A 26246-nucleotide genomic window follows, 5' to 3' on the forward strand; every position below is an offset into this window, starting at 1 on the left:
AGTGATAAGATTATATATGAAAGTGAAAGTGAAGTCACTCAGTCCTGTCCGACCCTCAGCGACCCCATGGACCACAGCTTCCCAGGCTCCTCCGTCCATGGGATTTTCCAGGCAAGAGTACTGGAGTGGGGTGCCATTGCCTTCTCTTCTCCAATGCATGAAAGTGAAAAGTCAAAGTGAAGTCGCTCATTTGTCTCCGACGCTTAGCGACCCCATGAACTGTAGCCCACCAGGCTCTTCCATCCATGGGATTTCCCAGGCAAGAGTACTAGAGTGGGGTGCCATTGCCTTCTCCACTGACTATATATAACACAGACTTAATTGAGAAATCCATCAACATAGACCTAGAATTTTAAGAAAAACATTTATTTGATATATTAAGGAAACATAGCCATATTGCCGCAGTTATTATTGAACTTTCAGTTAATTTTTTTTAAGAGCAAGTTAGTCAAGCTTCCTTACCATTACTTTACAATCTACTGTATTTTGATTTAATTACATACTTGAAGATCCGATACACAATCTTTTCAGTGCTGAGAGCTTCTAAAGATCTTAATCCAATTCTCATTCTAAAAAAAAAAAAAAAAAAAAAGTACAAGATAAACTTAGAGAAAGAAGGCAGAAGTTGGGTACTAAAGATGAATTTTGGATAGAGCATATTAAGGAAAATAAAAATTAGGGCCAAGATGAAAGATGTAAGGAGTAAGGCTTTCTTTAAGTGGTATGGAAGACGAAAGGAAATTTAAATATAAAAAAATTGAAAACAATTTAGTTAGATTAAAATAGGGTCAATGTTAGAAAAGCCTCCAGAATCTCAACTACATTGTGTAACAGCGACACCTGCTGGTCACTATGTATTTCACTGTTCAAGCCTTCAAAATAATACTTGTTTCACTCTGTATCCCGTTTGCCCAGATCGTCACTAAACCATTCAAATTTCACAGCACGAGCACAATGAGAGATTCATATTTTTAAAAGACGATAAAAAAGTCAGTGGAGTGTATTTTCCCTCTGAATCTGGAAACAAAATCTGGGCTAGCAAGACAACTTTGCTAATGCCACCTAATATAATTACATGAAGCCTGCTTTGTGTAACGTAATAATATCCTACTGAAAGTTAAAGTATACCAGTATACCGCACAACTCTAGCAAAATACTGTAACAGTTTTTGCTATTATAAAGTATATAATACTAGTATAGTTAATGACAATGATAAAAAAAAGTGTAAAACAAATATTTTGAAGACATTAAGTTACGATTTTGTCTTAGAAAACGAAGGTAAGCCATGATGCCATAAAAATACCAAAAAATTATCTTATAGTATTATAAACCAGTAAAAGAAACTGATTTATTTTCTCTCATTGCTATAAAATTCTCAAGAGAGATGTTAACTACAGCAGTGCTTAAAAGTCATCAGCATAAAGATTAATCAGCTGATTGTGCCTGATAAATTGGGACTCCTATCCCTGAGAGAACTTTTACTTACTCAGTGGGAATATATTCTTTTTCTTAAATAATTCAGATTAATTAAGATACTATAAATATACTTTTGTCTAACAAAATATAATTTGCATTTTCTTTAGCACCCTCAAATTTCATGCTTTGAACACCAAGATTCAAAAAATATTTCAAAAACCACAAATTGCAATCAGGATCTTAATTTTCTTGTAGCATAATTAACTAAGTTAGATATTATTCATGGTAAAGTTACAATGTGAGCAAGTATAAAAATGCTAGTTATAATTAAACAGCTAATCAATGAACATGTATCAAAGCTTGATGTTCAATACTAAGGATCGTAAGAGATGCAGAACTGTAAGACAATCAGTTTTCAAGGACTCCATATTCTAATTGGATAGACCACTTTATTTCACATGAAATAATATTGTAAACAAAATTCAACATTCAGTTATGAGCTAAATTAAGCCATCTAAAAGTTTCCATAAGAGTTTTGGGATTGTTAGATAGTAGAATGCTCATGGTGGAAAAGCACTGAATAGATATATGAATCCTGGGCTGGGTCTAAGTAGATAGAAGTCTTAGTGAATGTAAGAGAACAATATGAGAAATGACAAGGGAGGAAAGCCTGGTAAGACCCTGCTTGTGGGCAGGGAGTAGGTCACCCTAAAGCAGAGAGCAGTGTAAACGAAGAACTAAGAATATTTGGCTTGAAAGTGCAGGGCCAGTGTAGAAAGATTCAAGCTTTCAAGCTTGGCAGAAAGTTTAGATTTGATGAATCAGGACATAGGACAGATGAGATTTGATCAATTCAAAGAGAGTGACTTGATAAATTCACTGTTTAGGAAAGATGAGTTTGGCAGCAACCTTCACTGTAAGTGGTCTAAAATAGATTGGCTCCACTTGGGTTACTTTGCTAATAATATTTGGATTCAAACTTCAGCTACAGGGAAAGCAGTTCATACATAACTTCATACATTCTATATGATGATTAAATTATTTACTTGAAGTCTATGCCAGTAACAAATGAGGAAGAAAGTTAAGCAATAAATTTGATTCATATTGATGACCATCCTAGTAAATGAGATCCCCAGGCTCATCCTCTTTTACCTCCTTCTCTTCATTCCTTGAATAAAAGGTAGATATTGCTTAAGATGAAACAATAATTATCATTCTCCTTTTATTAGCTAATTCTCTTTAAGAAAACATAGATTTCTCCTGAATTATATAAGACTAGGAAGTACATACTATTAATTATAGTGGAGAATATATGCTACTATTAATGAATCCCTATTATTTGTCAAGTATAAAATAAATGAATACCTAATAAAATTGTAAGTCAGTCATCCGATTGAATACATGAATGCCTAATAAATAAAATTAATGAATGCCTATTATTTGTCAAGTATATTTTACTTCATTTTCACACAACCCTGTACGTGTAATCTCCATTTTGGAAGCTGGGCCGTCTGAGGCTCACAGGGTCTAGAAGAACTTCCCTCAGATTGTATATTGGGAGGTGAAGTCAGGGGTGTCAGCTCCAAACCCTATACTCTTAGCATCCTTCTACCCAGTCTCTCTGGTGAGGACATTGTTTGAAACATGGAAATGACTCCTTTCTTGTTTCAGCTTTATAAAGCTACATCTCAAAGCTAAAAGCCAAACTACATCCAAATTATAGTATGCCACTGCATGATCATGGAAAGCACAAATACTGATAGTAAGGTCTGGCTGAGAATTTAAGTGTCAAACTTCCAATTCATAATTTTAAAATTTGAAGTACCCTAGAGTCATAAGGAAACCTGACATTGAATAAGAGGTCAACAAAATAATCTTCTGGTTTTATGTCTTTATTTCAGAGACTTCTTAGCTTTGGAAATATCATCCAGATGTATCTACTTCTGGACTGTTTTTTTTAAGTTCTTCCCTGGTAGCTCAGCTGGTAAAGAATCCGCCTCAATGCAGGAGACCTCGGTTCAATTCCTGGGTCAGGAAGATCCCCTAGAGAAGGCATAGGTTACCCACTCCAGTATTGTTGGGCTTCCCTGGTGGCTCAGCTGGTAAAGAATCAGCCTGCAATGTGGGAGACCTGAGTTCGATCCCTGGGTTGGAAAGATCCCATGGAAAAGGGAACAGCTACCCACTCCATTATTCTGGCCTGGAGAATTCCATGGACTATATATGGACACGACTGAGCAACTTTCAAACTCCTAATATTGAGATTTTCTTGACTTCTCTCATTTCAGCATGGTTTCTCACTCTTATTAATATATCCCCATCTGGAGAGCAAATAATCTCTGGTTTATAGCTTTTAAATAAGAGAGAAAGAAGGTTGAGAGTTCTCAGCTATCTAGGTACACAGTTCTTTCCAACTTTGGTGATAATGTACGGTAAAGAAAGAGAATATGAATCCAGGTCAGTTGATTTTAATGGCAGAAGCTAAGGTGTGTGGTCACTTTCACTGACCCTAATTCACAAATACAAAATGCCATTTCAGTAGTCATCAGTTAACTTAAATTATGACATTTTTAACTCAGAGTTTTTAAGTTTGCAGCATAAGAAAACTGGAAGACTTGCACTTTTGGAAGAAGTGTATGTTAGGTACACTAGTACTGTCACTAGTGAAAAAAAAGCTTCAGTAAAATATTATTTTTATCATATGCTGCTGAAAATCTGAGTAAAATCTCTAAATTACTTTTATAAAATTCAAAACGAAGGCCAAAACAGAATCCTCAGGAGGCAGAGATGCCCTGAGGGCAAATTCAAAAATCACCACTGGGAATTCTGGCTAGTAGCAAGACAGAAAATAATCTAAAGGTGGCTCATCTGTTACTTTTGGGGTAGTGGATATGGAGGAGTCTTCTTCCATCCATTCTTTTTTTTTTTTTTTTACTTTATTTTACTTTACAATACTGTATTGGTTTTGCCATACATTGACATGAATCCACCACGGGTATACATGCAATCCCAAACATGAACCCCCCCTTCTACCTCCCTCCCCACAACTTCCCTCTGGGTCATCCCCATGCACCAGCCCCAAGCATGCTGTATCCTGCATCGGACATAGACTGGTGATTCAATTCTTACATGATAGTATACATGTTTCAATGCCATTCTCCCAAATCATCCCACCCTCTCCCTCTCCCTCAGATGGCCACTCACATGAAACTTTCCCCTAGGAGTCAAAAGTCTTCATGATATTAGAGACAAAATAAAACTCTGTGTCTTTTAAATTTAAAAAAAAAATACTGATTGAAAAATAAATAAATAAAGGTGGCTCAGACAGTAAAAGCACCTGTTTGCAATGCAGGAGACCCAGGTTCAGTCCCTGGGTCAGGAAGATTCCCTGGAGAAGGAAATGGCAATCCACTCCAGTACTCTTGCCTGTAAAATTCCATGGATGAAGGAACCTTGAAGGCTACATCCATGGGGTCGCAAAGAGGAGTACACGACTGAGCAACTTCACTTTCGCTTTTCAGGGAAGGGCCTTGGACAGGACTAAAATGGTCCCAGATCCACTGTTCCGACCAAAGTGGGTTATCTAAGTGCTCAAAAAAAAAAAAAGAAAAGAAAAGAAAAGAGCAGTTTTAGGCTTACAGTAGGATGGAGGGGGAAGGTAGAGAAATTTTCCATAGATCTCCCGCTGAGTACATGTATAGCCTCTTCCATTATCAACATCCCCCACCAGACTGGTTACAACCGATGAAAATATGTTAGCCAAATATATCATTATCACTCAAAGTCCACAGTTTACCTTAGGGTTCACTCGTGGTTTTGTACATTCTGTAGGTTTGGATAAAGTATAATAACACATATACCCCATTATTTATTGTACAGAAAATTTCCACTGCCCTAAAAGTTCTCTTTCTTTGCCTTTTCATTCCTTGCCTCCACTCTAACCCCTTGAAATGACTGATCTTTTTACTATCCCTATAGTTTTGTTCTTTTTAGAATGTCATTTAATTTCACCCATACAGAGTATGTTGCCTTTTCAGATTGACTGCTTTCACTTGGTAATACCCATTTAAATTTCCTCTAGTTCTATTCATGGCTTGATATCTTGTTTCTGTTTAGCACTAAATATTCCATTGTCTGGTTGTACCAGTTTATTTATACATTCACCTACCTAAGGACATCTTGGTTGCTTCCAAGTTTTGTCAGTTATGAATGAAGCTGCTCTACATAATCACACGCTGGTTTTTGTATGGACCTAAGTCTTTAACTCATTTAGGTAAATATCAATGAGCAAGGCTGCTGCATCACATGTTTAGCTTTGCCAAACTATTTTGTAAAGTAACTGTACCATTTTGCATTCTCCCTAGCAATCAATTAGATTCCTGTTATCCACCCCCTCACAAGTATTTGGTGTCATCACTGTTCTGGTTTTGTGCCACTTTAATAAGTGTACTGTGGCATCTCATGGTTGTTTAATGTGCATTTCTCTGATGATATGTGATGTAAAGCCATCTTTTCACATGAATGTTTGCATCTGTATATCTTTTTGTTCAGGTGTCAAGGTCTTTGGCCTATGGTTTAATGTGGTCATTTGTTTCCTTATTGTTAAATTTTACAAAGATTTTGTATATTTTGCATAATAGGTATTCATCAGATATGTCTTTTGCAACTATTTTCTCCTAGTCAGTGGCTTGTTTTCTGATTCTCTTAACATTGTCTTTTGCAGAAGAGAAAATTTTAATTTAATGAAGTCCAGCTTAACACTTCTTTGATGGATCATGCCTTTGGTGTTGCATCTAAAAAGTCATCATCATACCCACGGTCATCTAGGTTTTCTCCTATGTTATCTTATAAGAATTCTATAGTTTTGTGCTTTACATTTAGGTCTATGATCCATTTGGAGTTAATTTTGTGAAAGATGTCAAATTTGAAATTTTTTGCATCTATGTTCTTGAGAGATATTGGTTTCTATTTTTCTCTTCTTGTAATGTCATTGTCTGGTTTTGGTATAACAGTAATTTTGGCTTTATAGAATAGATTAGGAAGTATTTCCTCCATTTGCATATTCTGAAAGAGATAGTAGAGAACTGGCATAATTTATTTCTTAGATGTTTGACAGATTTTACCAGTGAACCTATCTGGGCCTGTTGCTTCCAGTTTTTGAAAATTATTAATTTTTGAGTTTATTTAATAGAAAGATAATTGTCCAGATTGTTTATTTCTTCTTTCTCTGAGTTTTAGCAGACTCTATCTTTCAATAAATTGGCTCATTTCATATAGGTTATAAAATGTATGGGCATAGAACTATTCACAGTATTCCTTTATTATCCTTTTAATGTCCTTTGGGTAAGTAGTAATGATTCTTTATTGGTTTCCACTATTAGCAATCTATGTCTTCTCACCTTTTTTTCTCACCAATTATCCTGGCTAAAGACTTACTGATTTTGTTGATTTTTGTTTTTTCTTTTTAAAAAAAATTTATTTTTACTTTATTTTACTTTACAATACTGTATTGGTTTTGCCATACATTGACATGAATCAGCCACGGGTGTACATGAGTTCCCAATCCTGAAACCCCCTCCCACCTCCCACCCCATATCATCTCTCTGGATCATCCCCGTGCACCAGCCCCAAGCATCCTGTATCTTGCATGGAACATAGACTGGCGATTCGTTTCTTACATGATAGTATACGTGTTTCAGTGCAATTCTCCCAAATCATCCCACCCTCTCCCTTTCCCTCAGAGTCCAAAAGTCTGTTCTATACATCTGTGTCTCTTTGCTGTCTCACATACAGGGTTATCATTACCATCTTTCTAAATTCCATATATATGTGTTAGTATACTGTATTGGTGTTTTTCTTTCTGGCTTACTTCATTCTGTATAATCAGCTCCAGTTTCATCCGTCTCATTAGAACTGATTCACATGATTTTGTTGATTTCTGAAGAATCAGCTATTGGTTTCATTTCTTGCTACTGTTGACTTCTTGTTTATAATTTCATTGATTTCTGTATAATTCTTACTTCTATTTGCAGTCTATAAATTTAATTCGCTCTCCTTTTTCTATTTTCTTATGGTAAAAACTTAGATTTTTATTTTCCATCTTTCTTCTTATCTATGCATTCAATGCTATAAATTTCCTTCAAAGCACTACTTTTGCTACATGTCCTACATTTTGATAAGCTATGTTTTTAATTTCATTTAGTTCAAAATGTTTTTAATTTCTCTTGAGATTTCTTCTCTGATGTGTTATTTAGAAGTGTATTGTTTGAATACCTATATATTTTGGAATTTTCCAGTCATCTTTCTATTATTATGACTTCTAATTTAAATCCATTGTGAACTGAGAGAAGATACTATATGATTTCTATTACTTTAAATTTGTTAAGGTGTGTTTTATAGCCCCAAATGTGGTCTGTCTGTTCCATGTGTGCTTGCAAAGAATGTATAATCTCATATTGTGTGATGAAAAGGTCTATAAATGTCAATTATACCCAGTTGATTGATGGGTTATTGAATTCAACTATGTCCCTACTTATTTTTCTACCTACTGAATCTATTTCTGATAAAGGCACTTTTTCCCTCATGCATGTTGACACTCTGTTGTTAGGAACATATATGTTAAGGATTGTTATTTCTTCTGCAAAGATCGACTTCTTTATCAACAAGCAATCAATAAAAAATGTCCTCTTTATGCATTTCCTCACTTTATATTTTGCTCTGCATGAAATTAATATAGCTAGTTTGGATCTCTTTTGACTGTGTTAGCATGATATATTTTTTTCCAGCCATTTATCTGTCTTATGAATCTTCAGTTCAGTTCAGTTCAGTTCAGTTGCTCAGTCATGTCCAACTCTTTGCGACCCCATGAATCGCAGCACACCAGGCCTCCCTGTCCATCACCAACTCCTGGAGTTCATTCAGACTCACGTCCATCGAGTCAGTGATGCCATCCAGCTATCTCATCCTCTGTCGTCCCCTTCTCCTCCTGCCCCCAATACCTCCCAGCAGCAGAGTCTTTTCCAATGAGTCAACTCTTCGCATGAGGTGGCCAAAGTACTGGAGTTTCAGCTTTAGCATCATTCCTTCCAAAGAAACCACAGGGCTGATCTCCTTCAGAATGGACTGGTTGGATCTCCTTATAGTCCAAGGGACTCTCAACAGTCTTCTCCAACACCACAGTTCAAAAGCATCAATTCTTCAGCACTCAGCCTTCTTCACAGTCCAACTCTCACATCCATACATGACCACTGGAAAAACCATAGCCTTGACTAGACGGACCTTTGTTGGCAAAGTAATGTCTCTGCTTTTGAATATGCTATCTAGGTTGGTCATAACTTTCCTTCCAAGGAGTAAGCGTGTTTTAATTTCATGGCTGCACTCACCATCTGCAGTGATTTTGGAGCCCCCCAAATAAAGTCTGACACTGTTTCCACTGTTTCCCCATCTATTTGCCACGAAGTGATGGGACCAGATGCCATGATCTTAGTTTTCTGAATGTTGAGCTTTAAGCCAACTTTTTCACTCTCTACTTTCATCATCTTAGAATAGTTGATTTTTCAGTCTGTTCTGTTTTTTCCTGTTGTAGGACAGAGTGCAGTCTTTTTTAAGTTCCTCAAATACAGAAATGAAAATAAGACTTTTTTTTCTAATATTCATATAAAAAAAGAATAAAAATATCCAACAAACTCTTGACGAAAAGGTATAAGACAAAGGTATTTGCCCTGATTAATAGCATGATCTATTATAAAACTATAATAATAAAAATGGTATTAGGTCAATTGACTGGTAAAATAAAACAGATTGCTCAGAAATAGAACCAATAAATATTGAAATTTGATGTATAACAGAGATGGCCATGCAAAACATTGAAATTATGAACTTGTCAATAAATAATATTCAGCTAATAGTTATAAATATGAAAAAATAGCATAGGATCCTTATCACAAACAAATCAATTTGAGCTTGATTAAATATCTAATCTCAAAGCTAACAGAATATAGGAAGGTATATTAAACACCTCAGAGTAGGTTTGGTGTTTTTAAACAAGATGCAAAAGGTATTAATCATAAAAGGTTGACAAAATGATCCATATTATAATTAAAATAAATGTCACCTAGGATTTCTTTAGAGGAAATGATGCTAAAGCTGAAACTCCAGTACTTTGGCCACCTCACGCAAAGAGTTGACTCATTGGAAAAGACTCTGATGCCGAAAGGGATTGGGGGCAGGAGGAGAAGCAGATGACAGAGGATGAGATGGCTGGATGGCATCACTGACTCAATGGATGTGAGTCTGAATGAACTCCAGGAGTTGGTGATGGACAGGGAGGTCTGGCGTGCTGCAATTCATGGGGTCGCAAAGAGTCGGACATGACTGAGTGACTGAACTGAACTGAACTGAAAACATTTAAGGTAAGATAAAGGTAAAGATACCTCATAGAAATATTTGCAACACATATTAGTACTAAAAACTGTAAAATATTAGTTTAAAAACAATGCCAAAAGTCAATCTCATTAACAATAAGGAAAATGTGAGTAAATATCATGAGACATAACTAGTTTTATAACAGTAGAAAATGTTAACTAGTATGATAAACCCATACTTTATCATCTCACATGCTAGCAAAGTAAAGCTCAAAATTCTCCAAGCCAGGGTTCAACAATATGTGAAGTGTGAACTTCTAGATGTTCAAGCTGGTTTTAGAAAAGGCAGAGGAAACAGAGATCAAATTGCCAACATCCATCAGATCACTAAAAAAGCAAGAGAGTTCCAGAAAAACATCTATTTCTGCTTTATTGACTATGCCAAAGCCTTTGACTGTGTGGATCAAAATAAACTGGAAAATTCTGAAAAAGATGGGAATGCAAGACCAAGTGACCTGCCTCTTGAGAAATCTGTATGCAGGTCAGGAAGCAACAGTTAGAATTGGACATGGGACAACAGACTGGTTCCAAATCGGGAAAAGAGTATGTCAAGGCTATATAGCATCACCCCGTTTATTTAACTTCTGTGAAGAGTATATCATGAGAAACACTGGGCTGGATGAACCACAAGCTGGAATCAAGATTGCTGGGAGAAATATCAATAACCTCAGATATGCAGATGATACCACCCTTATGGCAGAAAGTGAAGAAGAACTAAAGAGCCTCTTGATGAAAGTGAAAGAGGAGAGTGAAAAAGTTGGCTTAAAGCTCAACATTTGGAAAACAAAGATCATGACATCTGGTCCCATCACTTCATGTCAAATAGATGGAGAAACAGTGGAAACAGTGTCAGACTTTATTTGGGGGGGCTCCAAAATCACTGCAGATGGTGACTGCAGCCATGAAATTAAAAGACACTTACTCCTTGGAAGAAAAGTTATGCCCAATCTAGACAGCATATTGAAAAGCAAAGACCTTGCCAACAAAGGTTCGTCTAGTCATGGCAATGGTTTTTCCAGCAGTTGTGTATGGATGTGGGAGTTGGACTATAAAGAAACCTGAATGCCAAAAATTTATGCTTTTGCACTGTGGTGTTGGAGAAGTCTCTTGAGAGTCCCTTGCACTGCAGGAAGATCCAACCAGGCCATCCTAAAGGAAATCAGTCCTGAATGTTCATTGGAAGGACTGACGTTGAAGCTGAAACTCCAATACTTTGGCCATCTGATGTGACAAACTGACTCATTGGAAAAGACCCTGATGCTGGGAAAGATTGAAGGCGAGAGGAGAAGGGGATGACAGAGGATGAGATTGTTGGATGGCATTACCGACTCAATGGACATGAGTTTGAGTAAACTCCAGGAGTGATGGCAATAGACAGGGAGGCCTGGTGTGCTGCAGTCCATGGGGTTGCAAAGAGTTGGACATGACTGAGCGACTGAACTGAACTGAATGATAAAACCAAGTGTCGACAACCATGTGGTTCAATTAAAGCACTATATGGCATGGATAGGAGCATAAATTGGAGAAGGAAATGACAATCTACTCCAGTATTCTTGCCTAGAGAATTCCATGGACAGAGGAGTCTGGTGGGCTGCTGTCCATGGGTTCGCACAGAGTCGGACACGACTGAAGCAACTTAGCATGTATGCATGCATTGGAGAAGGAAATGGCAACCCACTCCAGTATCTTGCCTGGAGAATCCCAGAAACAGAGGAGCCTGGTGAGCTGCCTTTATGGGGTCGCACAGAGCTAGACACGACTGAAGCGACTTAGCAACAGCAGTAGGAGCATAAATTTGGTAAAATCACTCTAACAAATAATTTGAATTCATTTTATGAAGCCAGTTCAGTTCAAATCAGTTCAGTTGCTCAGTCATGTCCAACTCTTTGCGACCCCATGGACTGGAGCACACCACATCTCCCTGTCCATCACCAACTCCTGAAGTTTACTCAAACTCATGTCCGCTGAGCCGGTGATGCCATCCAGCCATCTCATCCTCTGTCGTCCCCTTCTCCTCCTGCCCCCAATCCCTCCCAGCATCAGGGTCTTTTCCAATCAGTCAGTTCGTCGCATCAGGTGGCCAAAGTATTAGAGCTTCAGCTTCAATATCAGTCATTCCAATGAATATTCAGGACTGATTTCCTTTAGGATGGACTGGTTGGGTCTCCTTGCAGTCCAAGGGACTCTCAAGAGTCTTCTCCAACACCACAGTTCAAAAGCATCAGTTCTTTGGCGCTCAGCTTTCTTTATAGTCCAACTCTCACATCCATACATGACTACTGGAAAAACCACAGCTTTGACTAGACGGACCTTTGTTGGCAAAGTAATGTTTCTGCTTTTTAATATACTCTCTAGGTTGGTCATAACTTTTCTTCCAAGGAGCAAGCGTCTTTTAATTTCATGGCTGCAGTTACCATCTGCAGTGACTTTAGAGCCACTCCCCCCCCCCGCACCGCCCCCCGCAAAATAAAGTCTGTCACTGTTTCCACTGTTTCCCCATCTATTTGCCATGAAGTAATGGGACCAGATGCCATGATCTTTGTTTTCTGAACTTTTAGTTTTAAGCCAAATTTTTCACTCTCCTCTTTAACTTTCATCTAAAGTCCCTTTAGTTCTTCACTTTCTGCCATAAGGGTGGTGTCATCTTTATCAAGCTAAATATTCATGCTTTCTACATTCTATTTTCAAGCCATTGAAAAATGCTTTTATAATTATGTCAGGAGAATGTCTACAGCAGCATTCTTCATAACAGCACTTGTACATGGAAACAAATTAAATATCCATAAAACAGTAGAATGGATAAATTGTGAGGTTTTTATGCATATTGGGCTGGTGGTACAGCTGCTAAGTCACTTCAGTCATGTCCAACTCTTAGCGACCCCATGAACTGCAGCCTACCAGGCTCCTCTGTTCATGGGATTTTCCAGGCAAAAGTATTGGAGTGGGGTGCCATTGCCTTCTCCTATATTGGGCTATTAGATACCAGTAAAATTAAGGATATATAGCTAATACAAAAAAAAAAAAAAAAGAAAAACCTCAAAAAGTAAATATTGAGAGAAAAAAGTCACAGAAATCTATAAAGAGTAGAGAATATTTTTTTTTACTTCGACTCAACTAATTTGAAACTATGTGTCTCAGAGTTCTCCTATTTCTGCTTTTTAGTGAAGACTGCCACAAGACAAACTTATCTTAACTGTGCAAGGTGAAATTTTTAACTCCCAGAACAGCAGTATCATTCATGTGTAGTTGCAGTTCACAAGCATTGTCATTGATCTTGGCAAAGGACAGCAGCTGGGCCTGAAGCCCCACTCCCACCCCCAAATCCCTCCAGGTTTTGTTCAGCTTCTCTGATTCTAGCTGTGGTTCAGTTCCAGGGTCAGGAGAGTCATCTTATCGTACAGGTCATCTGCCTTATCAAGACTGGAGGCCACGGGAGGCAAGGACGTTTTTTGTTTGTCCTTGGTCTCTCCCACATCACGTATAGCTTCACTTACAGACCCAGGTTTTCCCTAGTGGTTCAGATGGTTAAGACTCTCCTTGCAATGTGGGAGATCAGGGTTCGATCTCTAGAATGGGAAGATCCCTGGGAAAAGTGAATGAATACCCACTCTAGTATTCTTGCCTGGAGAATCCCATGGACAGAGGAGCCTCGCAGGCTACAGTCCATGGGGTTGCAGAGAGTCAGTCATGACTGAGCAACTAACACTAACACTTTCACAGATCTACTTGACTTCAAACTGAGTGGCGCAAAAAAAGACCTACAGACAGTGCCTATTTGGTTCCATAATTGCCTAAATTCTAATTCCTATGATAAATACCTGACTTTATATCACTTATATGGGTTCTGCTTCTGAGCAAATCCTAATTGATGCCAACCTGTGGTCAAATGTTTTAGACAGCTTAAAACTAAAACATGTACTGTTTTTGTATGCCTCATATTGATAATCTTTTTAGGAAAGGAAATGGCTAAGGCAAAATTTATTTCTAAGAGGAAGGCAGGAAAGATAGGAAATAGATAGGAAGGCAGAAAAGATAGGAAAGAAACATATTAGTAGATTCAGTTGTGTTTGGAATGGCTTGGGTATAGCTCTGAAAGTAGAAGGAGGGATTCATCAATGACCATTTCATTATTTTCTTTCACAATTTACACGTAGATTATGTACATAATTGTGTATACCAATTATTATATAAGAATAATAAAAATAAAGCACTGAGATAAAAGGGGCATGAAATGGAAAAAAAATCAAAAATTCAAAAGAAAAAGAATGTAGTATCCAGAGAAGAAGGTACACCAATTTTCTGAATCAGTGCTGAGAAGAAAACCCATCCTCAGAGACAGCAGAGGCTGAAAACAAGAGCAAGCCTAGGAGTAAGCCACAGGTTAAGTGGAATAATTTAGGAACAGAGAATGCTTTCAGAGTACTCTGGGGGTTCACCAAAATAACTTGTCTGTCTAATGAACTAAGGTGGTAACCCATGAGGACTCTATTTTGGACAAAGTTGCAGCAAGTTAGGGGTCTCAGAGCCAAAGAAGAAATGGAGTAGAATCCCCACACAGACCTGCTCCATATACTACAAATGAAAAGAAAAATGCTTCCACACATTTTCAGGGAACTCTACCACCATTTTCACTCCACAACAGAAACGAATTATCATTATTTAAAGAAGATAGCTGGGCTTCCCAGGTGGCACTAGTGGTAAAGAACCCGTCTGCCAATGCAGGAGACTAGATTTGATCCCTGGGTCAGGGATTGAACCTGCCCCCTGGAGGAGGGCTTGCAAACTCACTCCAGTATTCTTTCCTGGGGAATTCCATGGACAGAGGAGCCTGGCCGGTTATTAGTCCATAGGGTCACAAAGAGACAGATACAACTGAAGCAATTTAGCATGCATGCAGACAAAGAAGATAGTTACTTAGAAAGTCAGAAATAAAGTGAGAATCAATTAAATTGATTCAATGTATTAAAATCAATAGTTTGAGAGCTTTAATTGACAATGTAATTCTAACAACGTAATAATACCAACATACCAATAATACCAACCTAATAATACCAACAAAAGCTACAGATTACCTTGGAATAAATTTAACTGGGAACGTGAAAACCTATTTGAGAAAATTAAAAACTGTACCACTGGACATAGAAGTCCTTATTAAAAACAGAAATGAATCTTATTCCTAGATAGGAAATCTCATTGATGGAAAGATATCAATTCCCCTCAAAGCAATACATGAAAGTTTTAATCAAAATCCTAATTTTAGAGAAAAAGGAACTAAGTTTATTCTTAAATCCATGTGGGAAAGTAGTCAATAATAAGAGGCAAGAAATTATCAAAAGTGAATAATAAGTATACATTTATCCAACTCTTTGCAACCCCAAAGACTGAAACCCACCAGGTTTCTCTGTTCATGGGATTTCCCAGGCAAGAATACTAGAGTGGGTAGCCCTTCCCTTCTCCAGGGATTCTTCCTGACCCAGAGATCGAACTCGGGTCTCTTGCATTGCAGGCAGATGCTTTACCATCTCAGCCACCAGGGAAGCCCATATATTTGTCCAACCAGATATAAATATTTATGATAAAGATTCATTGAGTAAAACAGTACATTACTGACCCAGTCACTATACGTTACTGTGTTTCACTAATCGGATTAATGAAACATGACAGTCAAGCAAAGATCCATGTCCATATGAAAATTTCAGTTCAGTTCAGTTGCCCAGTCATGTGCGACTCCATGAGAACCCATGAACTGCTTCCTAGTCCATCACCAAACCCGGAGCTTACTCAAACTCATGTCCATCGTGTTGGTAATGCCATCCAACCATCTCATCCTCTGTCGTCCCCTTCTCCTCCCACCTTCAATCTTTCCCAGAAGTAGGGTCTTTTCCAATCAGTCAGTTATTCACATCAGGTGGCTGAAGTATTGGAGCTTCAGGTTCAACATCAGTCCTTCCAATGAATATTCAGCACTGATCTCCCTTAGAATGGACTGGTTGGGTCTCCTGGCAGTCCAAGGGAATCTCAAGAGTCTTTTCCAACACCACAGTTCAAAATTGGTGTAACACATGAATTCTTCATGAAGATAATTTGATTTATTCTCAAAGACTTTTATTATAATGGCATTTCTTTTGTTCTTTTTAATGCTGAAATAAATTCTTCCATTTATGGGAAAAAAAAAAAGAAAAAATCATCAATTCTTCCATGCTAAGCTTTCTTCATAGTCTGGCTCTCACATCCATACATGACTACTGAAAAAAATATAGCTTTGACTAGATGGACCTTTGCTGGAAATGTAATGTCTCTGCTTTTCAATATGCTGTCTAGGTTGGTCAGAGCTTTTCTTCCAAGGAGCAAGAGTCTTTTAATTTCATAGCTGCAATCACCATCTGCAGTGATTTCGGAGCCCCCAAAATTAAAGTGAGCCACTGTTTCGACTGTTTTCAAATCTATTTGCCAAGAAGTGATGGGACCAGATGCCATGATATTTGTTTTCTGAATGTTGAGCTTTAAGCCAACTTTTTCACTCTCCACTTTCACTTTCATCAAGAGGCTCTTTAGTTCTTCGCTTTCTGCCATAAGGGTGGTGTCATCTATGTATCTGAGGTTAATGATATTTTTCGCAGGAAACTTGATTCCAGCTTGTGTTTCATCCAGCCCAGCATTTCACATGATGTACTCTGGATATAAATTAAATAAGCAGGGTGACAATATACAACCTTGACATATTCCTTTCCCAATTTGGAACCAGTCCGTTGTTTCATGCTCAATTCTAACAGTTGCTTCTTGACCTGCATATAGATTTCTTAGGAAGCAGGTAAGGTGGTCTGCTATTCCCATTTCTTTAAGAATTTTTCATAGCTTCTTGTGATCCACACAATCAAAGGCCAAATTGGTGTAGCCAGTAAAGCAGAAGTAGGTGTTTTTCTGGAACTCTCTTGCTTTTTTGATGATCCAGTGGATGCTGGCAATTTGATCTCTGGTTCCTCTACCTTTTCTAAATCCAGCTTGAACATTTGGAAGTTCATGGTTTATATATTGTTGAAGCCTGGCTTGGAGAATTTTGAGCATTATTTTACTAGCATTTGAGATGAGTGCAATTGTGTGGTAGTTTGAGCCTTCTTAGGAATTGCCTTTCTTTGGTATTGGAATGAAAACTGACCTTTTCCAGTCCTGTGGCCACTGCTGAGTTTTCCTAATTTGCTGGTATATTGAGTGCAGCACTTTCACAGCATCATTTTTCAGGATTTGAAATAGCTCAACTGGAATTCCAACATCTCCACTAGTGGAGTGTGTTTGTTCGAAGTGATGCTTTCTAAGGCCCACTTGACTTCACATTCCAGGATGTCTGGCTCTAGGTGAGTGATCACACCATCGTGATTATCTTGGTAGTGAAGATCTTTTTTGTACAGTTCTTCTGTGTATTCTTGCTACCTCTTCTTAATATCTTCTGCTTCTGTTAGGTCCATACCATTTCTGTCCTTTATCGAGCCCATCTTTGCATGAAATGTTCCCTTGTTATCTCTAATTTTCTTGAAGTGATCTCTAGTCTTTCCCACTCCGTTCTTTTCCTCTATTTCTTTGCACTGATCTCTGAGGAAGGCTTTCTTATCTCTTCTTGCTATTCTTTAGAACTCTGCATTCAGATGCTTAGATCTTTCCTTTTCTTCTTTGCTGTTTGCTTCTCTTCTTTTCACAGCTATTTGTAAGGCCTCCTCAGACAGCCATTTTGCCTTTTTGCATTTCTTTTCCATGGGGATGGTCTTGATCCCTGTCTCCTGTACAATGTCATGAACCTCAGTCCACAGTTCATCAGGAACTCTATCTATCAGATCTAGTCCCTTAAATCTATTTCTCACTTTCACTGTATAATCATAAGGGATTTGATTTAGGTCATACCTGAATGGTCTAGCAGTTTTCCCTACTTTCTTCAATTTAAGTCTGAATTTGGGAATAAGGAGTTCATGATCTCAGCCACAGTCAGCTCCTGGTCTTGTTTTTGTTGACTGTATAGAGCTTCTCCATCTTTGGCTGCAAAGAATATAGTCAATCTGATTTCAGTGTTGACCATCTGGTGATGCCCATGTGTAGAGTCTTCTATTGTATTGTTGGAAGAGGGTGTTTGCTATGACCAGTGCATTTTCTTGGCAAAACCCTATTAGTCTTTGCCCTGCTTCATTTCGTATTCCAAAGCCAAATTTGCCTGTTACTCCAGGTGTTTCTTGACTTCCTACTTTTGCATTCCAGTCCCCTATGATGAAAAGGACATCTTTTTTTGGGTGTTAGTTCTAAAAGTTCTTGTAGGTCTTCATAGAACCGTTCAATTTCAGCTTCTTCAGCGTTATTGGTTGGGGCATAGATCTGGATTACTGTGATATTGAATGGTTTGTCTTGGAAACGAACAGAGATCATTCTGTCTTTTTTGAGATTGCATCCAAGTGCTGCATTTTACACTCTTTTGTTGACCATGATGGCTACTCCATTTCTTCTAAGGGATTCCTGTCTGCAGTAGTAGATATTATGGTCATCTGAGTTAAATTCACCCATTCCAGTCCATTTTAGTTCACTGATTCCTAGAATGTCAAAGTTCACTCTCGCCATCTCTTGTTTGACCACTTCCAATTTGCCTTGATTCATGGACCTGACATTCCAGGTTCCCAAGCAATATTGCTCTTTACAGCATCAGACCTTGCTTCTATCACCAGTCACATCCACAGCTGGGTATTGTTTTTGCTTTGGCTCCATCCCTTCATTCTTTCTGGAGTTATTTCTCCACAGATCTCCAGGAGCATATTGGGCACCTACTGACCTGGGGAGTTCCTCTTTCAGTATCCTATCATTTTTCCTTTTCTGGTGAACATATAAATGCAAAAATAAAGCAACAATAATGTAATAATCTCCTATGAGATGAGCAAATGTTAATAATACGTGGCACTGGCCAGAAAGCAGGGAAGGGCTGCTGCTGCTGTTAAGTCACTTCAGTCCTGTCCAACTCTGGCAGCCCACCAGGCTCCTCCATCCCTGGGATCCTCCAGGCAACAACAGTGCAGTATGTTGTCATATCCTTCTCCAACACATGTATGCATGCTAAGTCGCTTCAGTCATGTCCGACTCTATGTGACCCTATGGACAGCAGTCCACCAGGCTCCTCTGTTCACAGCATTCTCTAGGCAAGAATACTGGAGTGGGTAGCCATTTCCTTCTCCAAGGGAAGGGCAGCAGTGCATAAAAATTTATATACAGAAGGGTAAACTGGAACCGATTTTTGCAGGACAAACTGGAAACACCTATCAACATACCTATTGAAAATTCAAGTTTGTAACTTCTAATAAGTGATACGCAGAAATAATTATAGAAAAAGGGGATATAGATTCAGAAAGATTTCAGTGGAGAATTATAAGAGCAGCAAGCTAGATATAACACAACTATCCATAGTACCCAAGAATCTGACTAACAAATTATAGAACATTAGTGTAGTAGATAATTACATAGCTTTAGACAGCAAGAGAATTTGTATAACATAGAAAGATACTTAGTATACATTATTAAGGAAATTATGCAAAATTACTGAATAATATATATTATATGATCACACTGCTATTTAAAAAAAATGTATAGTTATGTTATGTATCTCTGCAGAAAAAAAAAAATGAAGAAAATCTTCCATTATGGGGAATTTAGATTGTTTGAAGGGTAAAGTTTTCTAATTTTACATACTACTGCATTGTTTAATTTTGTTTTACAAGAAGCTATATGAAGAAAATATTTTAAGTTGGATTAAAATTTAGAGAAAAAAATTTTACATAAAAAATGGGAAATCTAGGGCAATAGTGTATTTCACCTAATCCTCTGAGCTCACCATCTTCATGAATAAAACAACTCACAGCTAACATTTGAAATTCTTAAATATATGGCACTGAAATAAGTTTAAATCTATTTCTTAGAATAGTATAAAGGAAATTTTTAGGAAAAGTGCAGCTAATTTTGTTAAAAGAATATATTTAAGAGTCCTAAAGTTAGTCTATAAGGAGTCCAAAGTAGACTGTATTATAAGTATTATTTTCTTTTTGGAAATCTTGGCCCCTTAGCAACTAAATATCTCTTTTATTACAGTAAGAAAATAAAAGGCTGAATCATCCCCTTTAATGCTTGGAAATAACAGTTAGGAAAAAAGGGCATAAAATACTATCTAAAGTGTTCCCTCTCCATTAAGGTAAATCTGTCTCTGAAGCAGTTATCACACTTAAAATTTGTATGACTATTTTAGAAACTAGTTGTTAAATATCCGGGCTTCTCCAGCTAAGTTATAAGCTCCCTGACCTCAGAAATTCTTTCACCTTGGTTCCTTATTGTAAGAAATGGTAGATATAGAATAAATATTTTATTTAGAGAAAAGGTCAGAAAAGAGAGGGAAGGTTGGAGGGAGAGGATTCAGGTACAACCTTTTAGAAGAAAAGTGACTCTCCAAGGCCATCTCTGTAGGAAGAGATGTAATTAACCTCACAGAGCTGGCCCTGAAACTCTCTTCTAATATCTGGCCCAGAATAATTCCTGTTCTACCAGGCAACAGATGCTATTCTGTTTCAAGTTTATAGACTTCATCCCAGTCTGAACCAAAAGAGTATCGTGATATACTTAGTACAGCCAGTGTGGTAAAAATAGACAAACCCTCCAACACTTATTACTAAAATCTCAGATATGTTGTTGTTAAAAGATTTAAATCAGAAATTCTGAACATTTCACATACCTTTCCTTCTCGCCTCTGTCTTCAACCTCTATGTAGTTAAGGCTAGAATGCTATTTTATTTTGCACTTCTCTTAAATTTTTTTCTGTATGTCAGGTAAAAATTTAAGCCCCAAACTTTGTATTTTGCGTATGTGTGTGGGTGTGTGTGTGTGCTCAGTCTCTCAGTCGTGTTGCACTCTTTGCGACCCCATGGACTGTAGCCCACCAGGCTCCTCTGTCCATGAAATTTTCCAGGCAAGGATACTGGAGTGGGTTTCCATTTCCTACTCCAAGGGCTCTTCCCAACTTAGAGATAGAACCCGTATCTTCTCCATCTCCAAATTTTGTGTTATGGAAAACTAAATAAATTCTTTGTAAAAGACCATGCTTCTTAAGGTTTTCTTTGTTGAAAAGAGAAAACTACCTGAAAATTGACACATGATTCTAGAATCCATATTAACTCCCTACTGAATGTTCCAGCTGTTGAAAATTATTTTTAACCATAAGGACATGGTTTTATTCATGTGCTCCAAAGCCATATCTAAAACTTGATCTTGCTGTGGCTACATACTCTTGAGGGTTGAAGAACACTGTAGATGACAAAGAAGATGAGACTATTGAAGTGCCGTATCATAAAGCATAATATAATTTAGGAAACCAAAGACAGTTTAGGTTTATAACTATCATCTGAATTCTGAAAATACTAGAAAGAATAAATAATGGATGTCATCTGCATTAATAATAATGTATTAACTTACTCATACTTTGGAAACAAAAAATTGAAAACCATTCAAGAACACAAATCTGCGTGACCATTAACTTGTTTTTTGGAGATGGAAATCATTCATTAACTCAAAACATATTACTATGTGCCAGGGAGTTATTCATGGAATTATTAAATGTAGGTCACAAAGTAAATCACACCCAGAAGATGAATAAACGAAATGAAAAAATAACCTCAGGATGTTGAATCATTTCATCGTTATTTTAAAATTGTAACTGTAGTAACTGGGGGCTTTCTGTTAGCTCAGTAGTAAAGAATTCACCAGAAATGCAGGAGATGCTTATTATATCCCTGGGTCAGGAAGATCTGGAAAAAGAAATGACACCCTCTCTGGTATTCTTGCCTGGGAAATCCCATGGACAGAGGAGCCTGTCAGGCTACAGTGCATGGGGCTGCAAAGAGTCAGACATGACTTAGCAACTAAACACCAACAAAAAACTACAACTGTAGTTAATTACAAAACTACATATTATAGTGTTTAATAACTGCCACGAATTGAACTGTGTTCCACTGAAAGTCATAAGTTGAAGGATTAACCCCCCATGTGACTTTATCTAGAGATAGGGTATTTAAGAGGTTATTAAGATTAAATGTGGTTAAAAGGGTGGGGCCCTAATCTAAAAGGACTGTGGTCTTAAAAGGACTTCTCTGGTGGCTCAGACGGTAAAGTGTCTGTCTACAATGCGGGAGACCTGGGTTCGAGCCCTGGGTGGGGAAGATCCCCTGGAGAAGGAAATGGCAATCCACTCCAGGACTATTGCCTGGAAAATCCCATGGACAGAGAAGCGTGGTAGGCTACAGTCTACAGGGTCGCAAAGAGTTGGACACAACTGAGCGACTTCACTTCACTTCACTTCACTTCACTTAAAAGAAACAAAAAGATCTTTCTCACTCTCTCTCTCCACCCACCACCGCCTTCCCCCACTCCCCCGCTTCTTCCCAAGCCTGTATGGATACAGTGAGAAAACAACCATCTGCAACCCAGTATGAGAACACTCAACAGGAACTGAACTGGCTGGCACCTTGATCATGGATAACTGCTAGAACCACTATGCAAAAATACATTTCTATTGTATAAGCCACCCAGTCCACAGTATTTTTTAATAGCAGTCCAAGCTGACTAAAATAAGATAGTTTCTTTGCTTGCTTTCAATAAGACAAACCTATCTTCAAATTCTGCCTTAGCTATCTAAATCTTAGTTTCCTATCTTTAAAAAGTTGTTAACCTATCCCCAAATCAAGTTTTACAAATACAGCTTATAATACTATAAAGCAGTTATTATAGAATTAAATAAATGATAATAATTATTATTTGTTTTATAAATCATTTAAATAAATTGTTTAGCAAGTCAGACTGTTATAACTTAAAGAGACCTTAAATGATACATATTTACATAAATTTATCATTAATGAATGGTTTTTCAGAAAAAGGTGATTTATTTCTCATGAGTAGAGTCACTTGTTTTGAATCTTTAAGTTCAAGGTAGTATAATCTTTGACTGGCTTCATGGCAGAAGACACTAATGCTCAAGATAAGAGGAAAATTATTTTATCAGGTTGTTGAATACACTGCTTATATAGCATTTGGTGAAAAAGACTTAAAGAGATTATCTTATTGCTTGTACAAATTTTTATATTGTTATTACTTTAAGTAAAAATTGCCTCAGTCTATGTAGAATTTGACAACAGATGAGCAATCAGTAAAATTTCATGGAATGAATGGATAAATCCAATTATTTTATCAGTGTTAAAAATACATATGATGACCTGCTCCAACACGCATTCAATCACTCACTTAAAAGCAACTAAAAATGAGGTATGGTACGCTGTGGAAATATCATGAGCCAGACATGATCACAGGCTGTAAGCAGTTGAGTGTTCCTAAAATTTAGTAAAGGGTCTTACCAAATCCTATTATATGCACTCCATATTTACTACTTTTACTTATTCATTCAGTTAATATATTGTAAGCAGCCACAATGTATTTAGCATTCACTGTTTAAGAAACTGGGAATACAATGGAGAACAAGACATCTGCCATTCATAGTCTCTATTGTAGGTGCTTCTTTCCTTCCTTGTCTTCCTTTGTCTTGGGCACACATACCAGCTACCAAAGTTAGTAGAGCACAGTAATAAATACTGCAATTAGATATAGGACTAGCATGTATGCCATACTCCCATATCCAGGTCCATGGTAGAAACTGTTAAGGAATTATGGCCCTTATTACCCAAGAGCTTGAATGTGATGTCAAAATACTTTTCATCACAATATTCAAACCAGTCATGCCTCATCAGTTAGAGTTAACATACTAAAACATCTGTCTATTGAATCTGGTGAGTAGATTGCAGAATATAGGTGCTAGCCATAACTCCCATGTTAACCATGTTAACAAATGGGAAAAAATGCATTCATTCGTAAGTAAAATTTATAAAGATACCAGAGCAGTTAGGAAGCAAAGAAGGAAACACTAACTATTTCCAGAGTTGGAACATGTCTTCTCAGGCAAGATGAGATCAGCAGTAATTAGCTTCATTAGGACATTTGTCAAATCTGTGGTTTGAAGATGCAATTAGACTTGAGTAGATGAACTCTACTAGGAGAAAAGAGAAACAAAGAGAGCTTTGGGTAGTCACTGGAAATGTAGTATGAGTGCTAGGGTGGTATAAAAAATCTTGCTTTCAAGCAATACTTAGGTGACAAAGCCCTTCTAGGGATCTTCAAAAACAAAAGAAATGTTTCTACTTAAAATATATGATACCCCAAAACTATTAAATTTATCTTAACCTGCAATTCAGCACCCATCAAGCTAAATTTCCAATTGAACTGATGTAATCTGCCCTCAGTCCATGTGTATAACAGAGAAGAGCCAAATACTGATTGAGGAAAAATAAGGTCAACCTCTCTCTCTACAGTTTATGGCATGCTAAAATAAATATGAGAAAACTGAAAAAGCAGGAAAATGTAACTGAAAATAAAAATTAAAATAAAATGATATAAGAGTCTCCATTCTTGCCATGTCATTGGAATAAACAGATAAGAGCTTTAAAATAAATAACAAGAATAATTTAAATAATGTACAAAAGGGAAAGAATACAAAAAAGATTTCCAGTACACAATTAGAATCAATATAAAATTGAGACATTCTAAAACTGAAAAATACATATATATGAACTTAAGAACTCATGGAATGTGTTTGATAGCAGACTACACACAGTAAATAGCAGACTTATACAGCACAGACAAATAGTGAGCATAAAAATTGAAAGAAAAATTCAAAGTGAAGAACTCATAGAAAAACTCTGAAAAAAACAGAATTTCATATTAGACTCTAGAACAGAAAATAATCAGGAATGAATATATGTGTAACTGGAATCTCCAAAGAAAAGGTAGAGACAATATTTGAAGAGAGATGGTTGATAATTTTTCTAAACCTGATGGCAGGCATTAACCACAGATCTAAGAATCTCTGCCAACCCAAGAAGGATAAATACAAAGAAACTGTATATGGAAAAACACAGTTAAAATGCTCAAATTATCAAGAAAAAGAATGTTTTCATCAGTCAGAGAAAAAAAGACATTGCCGTCAAAAAGTAAAAATGAGATTTATGACTGACTTTCCAAAACAACAAAAGACAAAAGCAATGGAATGCCATTTTTAAATCATTGAGGAGAAAAAGTACATCTGCCAATTAAAATTCTATATCCAGTGAAAATATTCTTTGAAAATGAAGGTGAATTAAAGATGTTTTCAGCCCCTCTTTATAAAACCTAAAAGAAAGTGTTACCAATGAACCAGCATCATAAGAAATATTAAAGAAATATTTTCAAGTAGAGATAGTCAAAGATGAAAGCATAAAAGAAATGAACACTATAAAAATTAAAGTTAAAAGCATATTAATGATGTAGAAATAGTAATAACTACTGTGGGGCTAACAACATACACTACATATAAAATATGACATAGCAATAGTTCAAGGATAGAAATGGAAAGAAACTCTAATCACATTTAAATAAATGTAAAGCAAAACTGTAACATGTTCTTTTTGCCGCCTAAGTGGAAATTGTTTGCTCTCCCAAAAATAATATGTTGAAATCCCAACTTTCAGTACCTCAGAGTGTGACCTTATCTGAGAGTAGAATGGTTGGACATATAATTAGGTAAGATGAGGTCACAATGGAGTAGAATGACTTCTCAATCCAGTATTACTGATATTCTTATGAGAAAATGACCATCTAAAGATATGCTAAGACATAGAGAGAAATGTCATATGGTGACAAAGGCATGTGCTAGCTGTTACTAAGAGTGGTATGCTAAAATGTTCATCTCTGGTTCTAGGTTTTAATGTTTTTCTTGGATGTGTTTTTTAAGCTATATCAGTTATAGCTTTATATGTTTTAAAGCTTTGTTTAGGCATATGCAAATTTAAGATGGTTGTTATCCTTTATTATCAAGAAATAGTCATTGTTACATTTAATAATGTTATTGCTTCAGAGTCTACTATGTCAGAGGGCCAGAATCAGAGGGTAAAATTTAAGGAGACACTGGTCACTGATGCCAGCTCTTCACTTTCATTCGTATTTTCATTCTATTAATTCACTACTTATAGCTTTTATGGTATTTTATTTAGGTTGCAAATATTTATCTTTAGAGGAGCTCTCTGTTAAGTAAGGAAGTTAATTTCTTTTGTACAAAGGTTTAATATTTCCCCAGTTTAAAATTTGTCTTTTAACTTCATGTATATTTATATATGGTATACTCACAAGATGGCGGAGTAGAAGGATATGCTCATCTTCTCCTGCAAGAACTCCAAAATTACAACCCTCTGCTGAACAATGATAGACAGGAGAATGTTGTATCTGCCCCCAAAAAGATAGCCCATGGTAGAAAGATACGCTTCTAGA

General features: G+C 36.9%; 1 long non-coding RNA gene across 1 annotated transcript in view; it reads right to left on the reverse strand.

The window, feature by feature from the left end:
* LOC106990870 (uncharacterized) overlaps positions 1–26246 on the reverse strand; it is a 49895-nt gene that overhangs the window by 14893 nt on the left and 8756 nt on the right. The window contains exon 2 of the long non-coding RNA XR_003591649.3: positions 504–569. This is a non-coding gene — a long non-coding RNA (uncharacterized LOC106990870). The remainder of the gene's footprint in view (positions 1–503; positions 570–26246) is intronic.

Source organism: Ovis aries, chromosome 1 (assembly GCF_016772045.2).
Source record: "Ovis aries strain OAR_USU_Benz2616 breed Rambouillet chromosome 1, ARS-UI_Ramb_v3.0, whole genome shotgun sequence".
In the NCBI taxonomy this organism is placed as follows: domain Eukaryota; kingdom Metazoa; phylum Chordata; class Mammalia; order Artiodactyla; family Bovidae; genus Ovis; species Ovis aries.